Raw genomic sequence first — 14073 nt, forward strand, 5'->3', positions numbered from 1 at the left:
CAGGATTTAGTATGCACCAGGCCTGGCCTGCGAAAGCATGAAAATATGGGCGCTAACAAAACTCAGGAACGTGTATAGTGGAATTCAATTCAAATTGCCAGCATTGTTTGAGTGGAATGCATTAGTGTTGTTTGGAAGTGAAGCTGACAGTTCACAGTGAATCTCACTATAGCTGCTACACAGAGTACAGAGAAGAGAAGAGTGGAGCAAGAGCACGTATATTAAAACAAAATGCAGGTTGAATTTGTGACACACTGGGCCCTACTGCAGATGAGACCCACTGTAAGAATCCCCCGTAAATAACATCAGTACTTCATTCAACTAATGCTGACAGTCTAAAGTGAAACTCACAATAGGCCTGCTGCTTTATTTTGCTCTTTCGGCCACATTTCTGCGTTGACAGATGACATCTAAAATGAATTACATTCTGCGCGCCGAAATAATATATGAGCACCGTGTTTAATTATAAAATGAATTTTTCGCCAAAATTGCACATATACTGGAGCAATGGCGCTCCGAACTGGTAATGTTTGTAGGGAAGTTTTCTGGCCATTAATCATTTTCTGGTAACTTGTTTGATTATTTTTGTGCGAGTTTATTGTGATGAACGTATAGAATTCCCGAAATTTGGATTATAACTCTGGAAACTCATTCTGTGTTTTCAATGATTTAATTTTCAACGTTGTTCCATATCAATTAAATAACCATCATTATTCTTTATGAAAACCACGAAAACGCTTAAAAATTCAGTCACTCAAAAATCTCCCTCCAAAATTGGGTACAGACTTATTTGCCACGAATACGCGCATTCCGCTTTCCATCAGCTGATGCTATGCTTATTAGTATATCTGTATCTTTCCATCAGCTGATACTGAGCTCATTAGTATATCTGTATCTTATTGTTTCTGCACGGGGAGAGGCATAATAAGCTGAAATACGCTGATGGAAAAAGAAATGTGTGTTTTCGTTGTTACGCACCTTCATGTTTTCCACTTTGAGAACTATTTTGTAATCTCAAAAGTAGATAACTTCCATTGAAAATTGAAACAAAAAAGAATGAAACAATCATTTATGTTGTTTAAAAACTTGGATATTGATGTGATACTTGAAGACTGATAACAACCCTACCATGTGAGAATTTTGATAAGCACTCTTATTAAAAATTCTTGGTATTCTCCCTTAAGAAATTAATAGTAGACCATGTTTCCCAAATAATTGCAGTATTCTGATTTGGAGATAATGTTTGTTGAATTTCATCATCCAAGTCATATAATTATTGAAATAAGGTAGGAATTATTCAGTAGTTTGGTGATGAATGGATCCATAATTCCAATGATGTGTTGTCTATCAATGAACAATACATGATTGATGTGCTAATAGACTATCTCAACGTTAATAACCTATTGTCTGTCCAATACATCAGTAATCCAGATCCATATCTATTCAAATTACATCCAATGTTTGATGCTCAAATTATGTAGCAATGCTACAACATATAAGATATAGATATAGTTGCTAATTGAATACATTGAGAAAGTGTCTGCTATTTTCGATAATTACGATAGAGTTTATCTAGTTTACTGAATAAAAAGACTGAAGATATTTCTCTACCATAGGTTCATTGGAAATCGAGATTCTGGTTTCGGTTGTTACACCATTATCAATCCCTATTGAACTAAAACTACAGGTAAATAGCAGTAGTATTTATACTAACGGTCAAGCACCGTTGGTGAACGTCTATCAAGGTCTGACAATATTGGCCTAGATAAGCTTCTCATCAATTAGCGGTTCAGACTAAACAAAATGGCGAACAAAACTAATTTACCTAATGTCCTTCTCAATTTTTGGAATTCCAAAATACTGTAGTAGATAATTCCCAAATACTTCGTTTTAATAAGTGAAGAATTACAACAGATCTCGTAAGGGACCAATAAAAAGCTGCAAATCATTCTATTTCACTTGTTATCACATCAGATTAGTGTTTCAATATATAATGTGTTGGTGAATTAACAGAAATAGGATCGATTGGATATGTATTTGCCATACCATTTTTGATTAAATTCTACAAAATTGTTGGAGAATGAAATAATGTTATTGAAAATAGGAAGTCCTTTTGAGTGAAATATTTTAAAACTTCAATAAAATGACAATATAAATATGGAGCTAGTGATAATGAAAATTTGAGCTTAATATACAAATTTGGAACTTCGGATGAAATTAATAAATGAAAAGCTCTTCTACTTATTTATGGTATATTACTATCCTTCTCATATTATATGATTATACATGTATACTTTTTTGCCAATTAATTCTCTTCTTCAAAATTGAAGCTTTACTGCTGCTGTAGTACCTAATACCAAAGAAGATCCATATAAATAGAAAATAGCCATACATTAGTTATTCTGATTTTATACATATGAAAACCATCCTTTGACCATTCCTTCTTTCCCCCTAACTATTCTCCTTTGAGTGCAGAAGCTCTAATGACTTTGAAATGATTCCAACAATAATCAATGCTGTATGAAGCTGAAATTAATGCATTTTGCAAGATATCTGTGCCGCCTTTGAGCATACAGATTGGAACATTACCCGTGCTGAACATGACCCTGGTCTCCTAATTATTTATATAGCATCACCCAGTGCGTATCTTGTATATCAAAGCAAACCTGACCTCTTCCATTGCTCTTAATTTCCGCTCGTTTCAGCGAACTTTATCTCTCTTTCTCTCCTAACCAACGAAGTTTCAGAGGGAGAAGGATTCGAGATTAAAAATTGAAGACTTTCAGATGAAGTTTTGTGGTTTGGTCTGGGAATTGCATTTGGTCAGCAGCCAGAATGACTCTTACAAATTCTTGAAGCTTGTTGTATCAATATTAATAATGGAGAATGGAACAGGAGAAATCAGAAGCTTTTCAACTCATGAACTTGAACATTAATTTGCAATTCATGAAGTAAGATCTAATAGTAGGGCCGAAGAATATATCAGAGATTGGGATGAATGATGGTGATTCTAACTTTGTTGATCATTTGATAACAAAGATCACAAGATCGAGCTTCACGAAGATTCACGGAGGACATTCAAGTTGATAGGTCACGGCTTCTACTTATAGCGGTGCTCAATCGTTACTCGTTAGTATAAATACTGCTGTATTTATACTAACTTACTTGTAGTTTTAGTTAACCAGAGATTGATAATGGTTTAACAAGCGAAAACGGTAGCTCGATTTTTAATAAATCTGCGATTGGTCAATATCCAGTACTTTCATTCAGTATGTACAAATGAAACTGGGAGGCAAATGTTACAGTTTACGAAATAATATACTAGGATGATAGTGATTAAACGGTATCTTCACTCTATGATACGGATAACTGCCACAAAATCACTTCATAGCTACTAAGTATGTATTAAGTAATTAATAGTTACTCAAAAGAAAAACACATACATTCGATACATGTAGGATGTGATAAGAAGAGCAGTTCTTACAAAGCCTTTTGAAGAATGATCACGAATATAAGTCCTACAAAATATAAATAGAGGCTTATTTAGAGAGTTGGGACATTGAAAAGTTTATTGAATAAACAGAGTCAGTACAATAACGGAGCAAGCACTATTGACCATAATCAACATTGGCTGCGTCATGACACAGAAAATAAAAACATTTATTGGCGTCATGACCAAAAATGTAGTTTTCGATAGTTAACATAGTGAATGTAGTTGAATAGCATATCTTCTTATTGAACTCCTGTTGGCTGTTACCATGACAACAAAATTGATGTTCTCTGATTGGTTGGTTTGTGATTAGTTCAAGATAGTGTAATTCAACTCCCATTGGCTTTCACAATGATGACGAAATCGCTGTTCTCTGGTTGGTTAGGTTCGGATCAATTCATGAATTCCTTCTCTATCAATTCTTATTTGCTAAGGCGATGACAAAACCCACCAATAAGGGAGTAGAATCTTCGATGACATGATGACATCCAATTGGAATTGAGGAAGTTAAAATTCATCAAACCACAAGCTCACACATTTTCCATTATAGCGACAGCTAACAAAATCTAGTAAAGCCAATATATAATGGTGGGAAAGATTATTCTATTATTCATTCTCCATTACATATGAAGAAAATATGGACAACTTGTTGAAAGCAATAATAAATCCATGAATGTGATCTGATGATTTGTTTAACTGATCCAAAATGTACTTCACGTCATAAACTGTCACATGTGTAGCAGGCTGAATTCATAATAAGATCTAGATTATGAGGCCTATCTGATCCTTTGAACAATGCAAATGGAACAGCCTGTTAGAGCTGCAATGGGGATTAGTAATGTTTGTCATGAATTGCTCAATCACAGCTTTGTTTCAGGCTAAAGTGTTTCCGGATTTGTCATTGGGGTGGGCGAAATAATGGCCTTAGTTGTCTCCAAGCTCAAAGAGATATCCTGAGGGCATCTCATGAACTGGTTGATAAGTCTCAACAACCTGTGTGTTCCATCTCAATAGGCTTTGATAATTGGGAAAATGATGAGGGTAAATGAGGAAGTTTCCAATAGATTGAGAGAGGACTAAATTACTAGTAGTTCTGTAAACAGTAGACCTCGTGCAGTTATAAACCACAGCCTCTTCTTATACTGTCCATCAGAGCAAATCCTGTTTGTATGTCGTGTCGGCAAGATATCGGTGTGAAAACAGCTAATGGCTGTTGGGGTTGGTGTATCAAAAATGCTAACATCAAAAGCTAATTTCCTTCAAGACATACTGGCAACAGGACAGCCCGAGTTCAAAGCAGAGAAAGTTCGAGAGACAATACTATGTATGTTTGGTTATTAATTGCATGCGTTATTGCACGCAATCAATAGTTCATTTAATAGTGGGTAAAAATTGCATTCAATGAGACATGCGATTAATAGTCTACACAGCTGCTGATTTTTTACCAAGTTACATTGAAATATTGAATTGAATTGCATGCGTCATGACATGACGCATGCCTCATGTCATGACATGACGCATAATCCACTCGACAGCTGATTTATAATGAATAATTCTATAGTCTGATTTTTACTCCAATATTGGCGTATGAAGGAGGCTTGTTTTTCCTTTTATATTATCCTTGAAATGCAAAATTTCCAAAAACCTTTTATATACCTCGACGCGCAATTTAGAAAGGAAGATACCTGTCAATTTTCATGAAAATCTATTACCGCGTTTCACAGTAAATGCGCAACATATGAACATTTAAATATATAAACGTAAAGAGAAATGCCAAACCGTCGACTTGAATCTTAGACCTCACTTCGCTCGGTCAATTATGGTCTTGTATGAACTTCCAATTGATGAAGCATGATTTTTGATCATTTTCATCACGAATCTATAGACTACAGTGCAGATGAAAGAAATCTTGTATTGTTGAAATTATTGGATTTGAAACCTTCAGCTATTCTCTTCCTATATTGTTAATATTTTCAGTTGCAAATAGGCCTATGTACATATTTATCTTTCTAGTATATTAATTTGGATTTTTTATTTGATTATTCAATTTATTTGAACTAACTGGCCAGTCATGAACATTTGAGGCTCTTTCTTCATTACTCCTGTATCATTTCTTCTGCATCAGGACTGTATCAAGTGGCTTGTGAATATTGTGCTTCGATATTATTATAATGAAGAAGCCTTTGATGTTTTACAACTTTTAAGTTAAGAAACAATTTATCCATCAATTTGCATTTGAATAAGTGCAATCTCTCATTAATTTTCGTCTATTTCTTGGAAATTCCATTACGATTTACAGCATTTAATTTGGATTATCGTTTAATAATAACTATCCATAAATTTAGCATCTGGATAAATGCAATCTTACATTAATTTCCGTCTATTTCTTGGAAATTCCATTAAGATTTTCAGCATTTAATTTGGATTCTCGTTTGATAATAACTATCCAATAATTTAACATCTGAATAAATGCAATCTCTCATTAATTTCCGTCTATTTCTTGGAAATTCCATTAAGATTTACAGCATTCAATTAAGATTCTCGTTTAATAATAACTATCCATAATTTAGCATCTGAAAAAATGTAATCTCTCATTAATTTCCGTCTATTTCTTGGAAATTCCATTAAGATTTACAGCATTCAATTTTGATTCTGGTTTAATGATAACTATCCATTAATTTAGCATCTGAATAAATGCAATCTCTCATTAATTTCCGTCTATTTCTAGGAAATTCGATTAGGATTTACAGCATTTAATTTGGATTCTCGTTTAATAATAACTATCCATTAATTCAGCATCTGAATAAATGCAATCTCTCATTAATTTCCGTCTATTTCTTGGTAATTCCATTAAGATTTACAGCATTCAATTTGGATTCTCGTTTAATTATAACTATCCATTAATATAGCATCTGAATAAATGTAGTCTCTCATTAATTTCCGTCTATTTCTTAGAAACTCCATGAAGATTTACAGCATTTAATTTGGATTCTCGTTTAATGAAAACTATCCATCAATTTAGCATCTGAATAAATGCAATCTTTCATTAATTTCCGTCTAATTCTAGGAAATTCCATTAGGATTTACAGCGTTTATTTCTGATTCTGGTTTAATGATAACTATCCATTAATTTAGCATCTGAATAAATGCGATCTCTCATTAATTTCCGTCTATTTCTTGGAAATCCATTAAGATTTAATGTAGGAGCATCTATAGTATTAATCTTCACTAAGCTGGACAAGGAACAGCTGACACGAACTGCTACACATTTAATGGAAATGGTACGACACGGAGCTATGGTGCTTTAACGGCACAGAGCTATGGTGGCCTACACTACGGAGGTGGTTGTACTCGCCTTGTCTCGGCGCAGTTATCTTCTGCAAATGTCTGCAGCAGAGATATTGCATTCACGAGATGACATCACCAAATTACATGTCATCTTCAGTGTTTGCCTGTATTATTTGCTTGAAATGATAGCTGGTGTGGGAGGTATGATGATGATGATGATTAGGAGGGGGAGGGGTGTCGCTAAGAAAATTGGAGGAATTTCGGTGCCAAGTGCGAGAGGAGGAGAAAATTGTGCGTGTCTCTTCTTGTTGGTCGGTTTTTGTTCGCAACGATAATAATTTTGAAGTCGGCGCGTTGTGCACCACAGATAGTGTCTTCTGCCAGCCTCAACTGCACTAAAAGACTGTCTGCGTCGGGCAAAACGAATGGGCCATCCCTAGCTGCGGAAAACGGGCCTTTTCTTCCCTATTCCACTCCCCATTAGACTTTTCTTATGAGATTACACACTCTCGTTTGCTCCGTCTGCCATACAGATTCTCACTTACACACTGTATCTCTTTTCCACTCTCTCCTCTTCCTCTCCTTTCCCTCTAATTTCTTAGTCCTCTCACTCACCTCTTCCTCCTTTCCTCTCATTCCTTCAATCCTCCCTCTCCTCTTCCTCTACAATCCCTCTCAGTCCTCTCACTCACCTCTTCCCCCTCTCCTCTCATTCCCCTCATCCTCTCCTCACTCTCTCCCACTCGCCCTCTCTCTCTTTCGTGAAGAGTTAAAGGGAAGGTTATGGGTGATATTCCTAAGAATGGGTGATATGTGCAAAGTGAAACGTTGGTTTGCTTTGATTCAGATGAACTCACGGTCTATCTAAAACTGTTTCAATCAAACTATGTATTTAGATCACATAGTTTCATTAAAACAATTCCATACAAACCCGTATCCTATTCCGAAACAATTCAAACTCGTTTTCTAAAATATAAGTAATATCAACCTTAATCGCAACTATGTTCTGTGGTCGAGGTTTTGTAACAAAAGAACAAAAATTTGTTTCTCAGAATTTCGAGATTAATAGAAATTTAATTTTAAAAGATTAATTTCCAATAGAAATTAATTAGTATGACAATTTTATATATTTCCACTGAGAATTTATATGCTTAAACATTGAATGCAATTCAGTTTAACATTATATATATTTCTTATTCGATCATTTTAAACAACCTTAACATATCTTAAAAGTTTATGTGGGAAAGAAAGATACAATTTCATAATAAAATTCGTAGTTACTAACATTTCTAAACTTTAAAGAGAAATAAAATTAAATTTGAATATAAAAATATTGTTACCTTTTCAGCGGAATTTGGAGAAAAGAAAAATTAAACTTGTATAATAAGAAATAGGGCAAACTGAGCAAACAACCTATAACTGAGCAAAGTATTAACAAAAATTCGAGGAAACTACTAAAAGAAATTACATTTGAAAGGAAAATCTTCGTAATTGACTACATCTGGATCTCCAATTCATGTAGATGCAAAACAATATCTATAGTAATTCCGAATTGATTTTTCCCATATCATTCAATAATCATTATTTTAGTTTATATTATGTAAATTCATCTAATTATTTGCTGTATTGTAAGCTATAGTAGCCTATATAAGCCAGTATTTATTGTAAACTAAGAATTAAAGCACTCAATCAAACAATCTCCTCTTCCTTCTCACTCCCGCTCCTTTCTCAGTCCTCTCACTCACATCTTCCTCCTTTCCTCTCTTTTACCCTCATCCCCCCTCACTCTTTCCTCTCCCTCTCATTTCTCAGTCATCTGACCCACCTCTTCTTCCTCACCTCCTATTTCTACTCATCCTCTACTCTCTCTCCCCTCTCTCAGTCCTATCACTCATCTTCCTCCTTTTTTAATATTCTTCTGATCCCTCCTCACCCTCTCTTCTATCTCTCCTCTCCCCCTTCTCACTCTCACTCACCTCTCCCCCTTCCACGCACTTTCTCTCTTCCATTTCTCTCTCTTCCACTATTCTCCCTTTTCTCATTTTCTTCAGCCCTTTCTCTCTCACTTTACTTCTCCTTCTCCAGAAGTCTGATCTCGTCTTCGCAGTGCCATCTGTTCTACACTTATTGTTGAGAAATATTAAAGGGGCTGAGATTTTCATTTTCTCGTCGCGACCCAGCACCGAATTTCTAGAGAAATATTGCAGATAATTCGAGACAAGGCTCGAAAGAATCACTTCTGTCTTTTTTCTAATCTTCAGCCAAGCTGATGTAACTTGGACTCAGCTCCATAAAAAAGGGCTCAAAGTGATTTGGAAGAGATATTAATTTGTTGAGGATGATTTTGTACATTCGGAACAGTGTAATTTATGAGCTGCTAATAGGATAAAGACATTGTTCAATCTCCATTCAATTTTCAGAACGGAGAAAAATGTAATGAGCTATAAGCTGGAATGATCTTTGATATATGACGCACGATTCATTTCAAGAATGATTACATTCTTCAGTCAAATATCTAAGTAAATGTCTATCTAATTGCAGATCAAAACCAAATTATAAAAACTGTAGGATAGCAAAGTAAACACTGTATTATATACCACATTATTAACTGTTAATCACAATATTATACTTAATCTCAAATTTTCGAGACTTTCAGACAAGAAGGACGAGAAGAAGCTGAAGAAGAAGTGGGATTGAATCAATGCTGACCCAATATGAAAGTTGTAGCAATTCGTGTAATTTAATACCCGCATGCTTTTTACTTGAATACCCCTGTTTCTCTTGAGATGTAATAAATCTTCTTCATTTTCTATTCAAAACACAACTTTAAAGTTTATGGTCTACGATTCTCACTGACTTATTTACTTCGTGGACTATAATTATCATACAACTACTATGCAGCCTAGCTAGCTGATGAAACTTAGAAAGTTAAATATCCTCACGGAATCAAACTTGAAAATCTCTGAAAACTGTTGCTAATCTCAAAGTATTGGAAGTTTCATGTACTTGCATCAGCTACTAACGAACTTGCAAGTTCTTGGAAAGTAGTAGGTACTCCAATATTAATTTATGTACAAATAAGCTTTTTACAAGAGCAATAAACAGGGAAGTTTCTGGCATCTAATGAGGCAATACTAGTGGATGAATGCACTGAAATTGAGTCAGAAAGTTGACTGGGTGGAAACTGGAAACTGGAAACTCTCTCGATGGAGCAAATAATTTTTCCTTGATCGGCGTGTCTTCTAATTAATAAAAACTTTCCTCGAGATATAAGTTTGATGCGAAATAAACTTTCGAATCGTATACAGAATAAATAAACAGAATATCTTGGTGAACTATCTTAAAACTGTACGGAGAAGTTTGTGGTGAACTTGAGTTTTCTCGGGTTGAAAGCGGTGTGTTCTTATAAATCTTGAAATTGAATAAATTAATGTGAAGGAAATTCCTCCCACGTTCCAACGTCATGTTGATTTTTCTCATCATCTTTCTTTCATGATAATATCAATTCAATCCTAATAAAAAAACCACAATCACTTAGCATAAAAGCAAAAAATATTACATTCTTTGAATTTTTTGTAATTCCTGTGTACTAAATTGTACTAAACACAGATGATAGAAATCATGATAACCCATGTTTCATCAATAATAATCCACTTTTGGGACATCAAGATCAAATAATTACTTTAGCAAACACTTGGTGTTGATTACTACTCTTGGAGACAGGTACATTTTTATGAGATTTTTGAAAATATATCAAATATAATGTGAAAACCACATTAATACACAAAAATACACAAGAATTCATGATATATTCAAATTTAAACTCTTGAAAATTATAATAAAGTATTTTAATAGGGCTACTGTACTTGAATTGGTCTATTATTATAAAAATGACCAGTACTATTTTTAATAGGGCTTTTTATTTTTAATAGGCAAAGAATTTTAATAGGGCTACTGTACTTGAATTCGTCAATTATTATAAAAACGACTAGTACCATTTTTATATATTCTTACATAAACACAACTACTTTCGAGCACTCATGCCATTTTCAAGTGTAAAAATGTAAATTCATTCATTATAGATATGATGTCATGGAAATTACCTGAATTTTGGTACACTAATCTATACTATGAAATGAAATTTATTGATTCCTTTTCACAATAAACATAGCAAATTACAATTTATAAAAGTAGGATCTCAGTTGACCACACTAACCAGTATTCGTGGTCAACTTACAGAAGAAATAAAAATAATCATCATTACTAAAAAATTACATTATGGTCATAACTTGATTAAAAATTATACAAAATGAACAAAAATATACAACCAGAACAATTTATCTTGAATATCCAAAAAATATGGTCTATCATTATTATTTTTTATAAATGTATTAAAACCATTACTACTCTTCGATATATTTCTCACATGTGTTATTCACGATTCTAATTATCGAAGAAATAAATAAATTGTATATAATGTTTAATCTGTAAATTATTAGTACCTGCTCCTTTATAAACATATTCATACTTATGTCAGTGATGCATCAAGGAAAACTAATTCTTGGAAAGACTCTTAAAATTTAAAAAAAAACTTGATATTTTCAGATGATTTGATTTTGTATGGTAATTGATTGAAGTATTTTGGAGCTACATATTGGAACGATTGCTTGAAAAATTATTTATTGACTTTTGGTAAACGAAACATTCTTTGTGAGATTTTCTTGTATTGTAATATAAATTCTCTGTACCAGTATTGCTAGCTCTGACATAGAATAGCTTTAAGACTTTACATACAAAAAGATGTTGTAGAGGTAATGCTCTTATGGAGGAATATAATGGAATAGAACGTTCTCTTCTAGTACTGTTGCACATTATACGAATTATATTATTCTGAGATACTCTCAGCTTTTCAAGGTAACTCTTACAAGCACCCCCCCCCCAGCTGAGAATCCCATATTGCAGTCTGGATTGTACTAGTGCAAAATATAATATTCTCAAGAGATTAAGATGACAAAAAATCTTCAAGAGATAAAACGTTCTCACCGATGATTTAATGCTCTTATGCAAGCTCTGAATGTGGAAGTTCCAATTTAAATCTCGATCAAAGTTAACACCCAAATATTTAAACGTAGGGTAGTAGTTCTTTCTATCATTTCACATGTGCGATTTATTATGTTACACTGCAAATCATGAAAAACCAGTGGTGAGTGATGGAAAATCAAAACTGTTAGTTACACTAAAATTTACATACTTTGTTTTATTTATGCTTATCTTCATTTTATTATTATCACACCATTGTCTCAATCTTGTCAGTTTCTTCATTAATATTTGCCCATATCTCTTCTATATTTCTGTGGGAGTAGAAAAGTGCCACATCATCCGCAAAAGCGCTCACATGGTCATGTAAAGGTGACTAGTAAATCATTGATAACTATTGCACTATTGTAACAGTATTTCTAATGATTTTTGATGATTCTATTAGACTATCTATTTATAGATAATCAAGGTCCAAAATATATGATTACTAGAATAATTCCGTCAAGAAATCCCACTACGTTGATTTTATTATTTATTCATTCAGAATTACACAGCTTTTAGAAAATTACCACAGGCTTACGCCCTAAACGGTTCCAATTCCAATTTATACAACAGTCCAAATGTATCTAGGTTATGTGTCACTTCAACATTCTTCAATTACATACTCAATTTACAAATTTTGTTTGATGTTTTTCTCTTGATAATTTTAATATTGACATTAACATTATTTCAAATAACAACTAACCACCTAATGACTTACTTAACACTAATTAATAAATAAAAAACAAACAAAACCTACTCTAGAACATGGTAGGCCATAGTGGAGTAGGTCAATTTCCACACAGAAAAAACCAAACATGTAGAGGACACATCATAAGAATTTTTTTGTAAATAACTATTGTATGTAATGCAATTTATCTAATATTTCCTGCAATTGATGTAGTTGCTTTAGTTTTTTTTGGAAATAAACATTCATTCATCTGATGTCTGTTATTTCTAAGAATTTTATAGTATTAGTATTCATCATCATCATCTTACGTACAAGGATTAGGTTAATGCCTGTTCCGACTTACAAACAGCTTATTAATATCTATATTTCAATTACAAAATTACGCTATAATATATACAAGTAGTGTATTTATTGCCATCTCTTCCGTGGCCTACCAATAGATCTTTTCCCTGCCGGTTTATAATTCAATATCTGTAGTGGAAGCCTTTCTGCCGGCATTCTTTCCACATGGTCTTTCCACTGCTTCCGGTATTGTGTGACTTTTTCCAACAAGCTGTAAATTCCTAGCTCTGCTCGGATATCATCGTTTCTGATGTGGTCCCTTCTATCGCAGCCCTTGGTTCTCCGGAGGAATCGCATCTCCGCCGCCTGCACTCTACTCTCTAGGGGTTTAGTTGTAACCCACGACTCACTTCCGTAGAGGAGGACTGGAGCAGCCATTATTCTATAAAATTTCATTATAGTTTCTCTCCGTGCTTGCTTCCCCAAGGTTCTGCTAATATTGCCACATACCACTTGAAATTTTCCAATCTTTTTCTCGATATCCAAATCTTCACTATAACTGATGTCACATCCTAAATATGTATATTTCGACACTTGTTCTAGAACTTTGTTGTCAATCACAATTTTTGACCGGGTTGGATGTTTACCTGTGAAAGCCATAATTTTTGTCTTGTCTATTGATATTTTAAAATTGTACTCTTTACAAATTTCGTTAAGAACATAAACTGATTTTTGGAGGTCATTTTCACTGTCTTGAATAATCCACAAGTCATCAGCAAACAATAATGCATTCAGGTACTCGTCATTTGTTAGTTTAATTCCTAAAGCTACTCTACATTTCCATTTTCTGAAAATGTGGTCCACATAAATATTGAATAGAGTGGGTGATAAGCTGCACCCTTGTCTAACTCCTTGATTTATAATCATTTCGTCTGAATAGTATCCACTGCAGATTTTTATAAGCTCCACAAAAAGTGAAGTTGTATTGGATTCTGTACATGCTGATGAGCTCCACATCTGTTGAACTGGTGTCGAATTCTGTAGTTGTTGATCGTGGTTGAATTCACGTATCCTATGATCTACTGCAGGAATTTTATTTATACAATGTAGGAAGTTACTGACTATTCATTACATCAATGCGAAATAGCTTTCTCACAAGGTTGTAGCTACGGTACTCTTTTCAGTAAAGAAGTAAGCTCTTGCAATTATATCCAGTTTGAATTTGAACTATTGGATGAGAAAAAGG

The sequence above is a fragment of the Nilaparvata lugens genome, chromosome 5, assembly GCF_014356525.2.
Source record: "Nilaparvata lugens isolate BPH chromosome 5, ASM1435652v1, whole genome shotgun sequence".
NCBI lineage: Eukaryota > Metazoa > Arthropoda > Insecta > Hemiptera > Delphacidae > Nilaparvata > Nilaparvata lugens.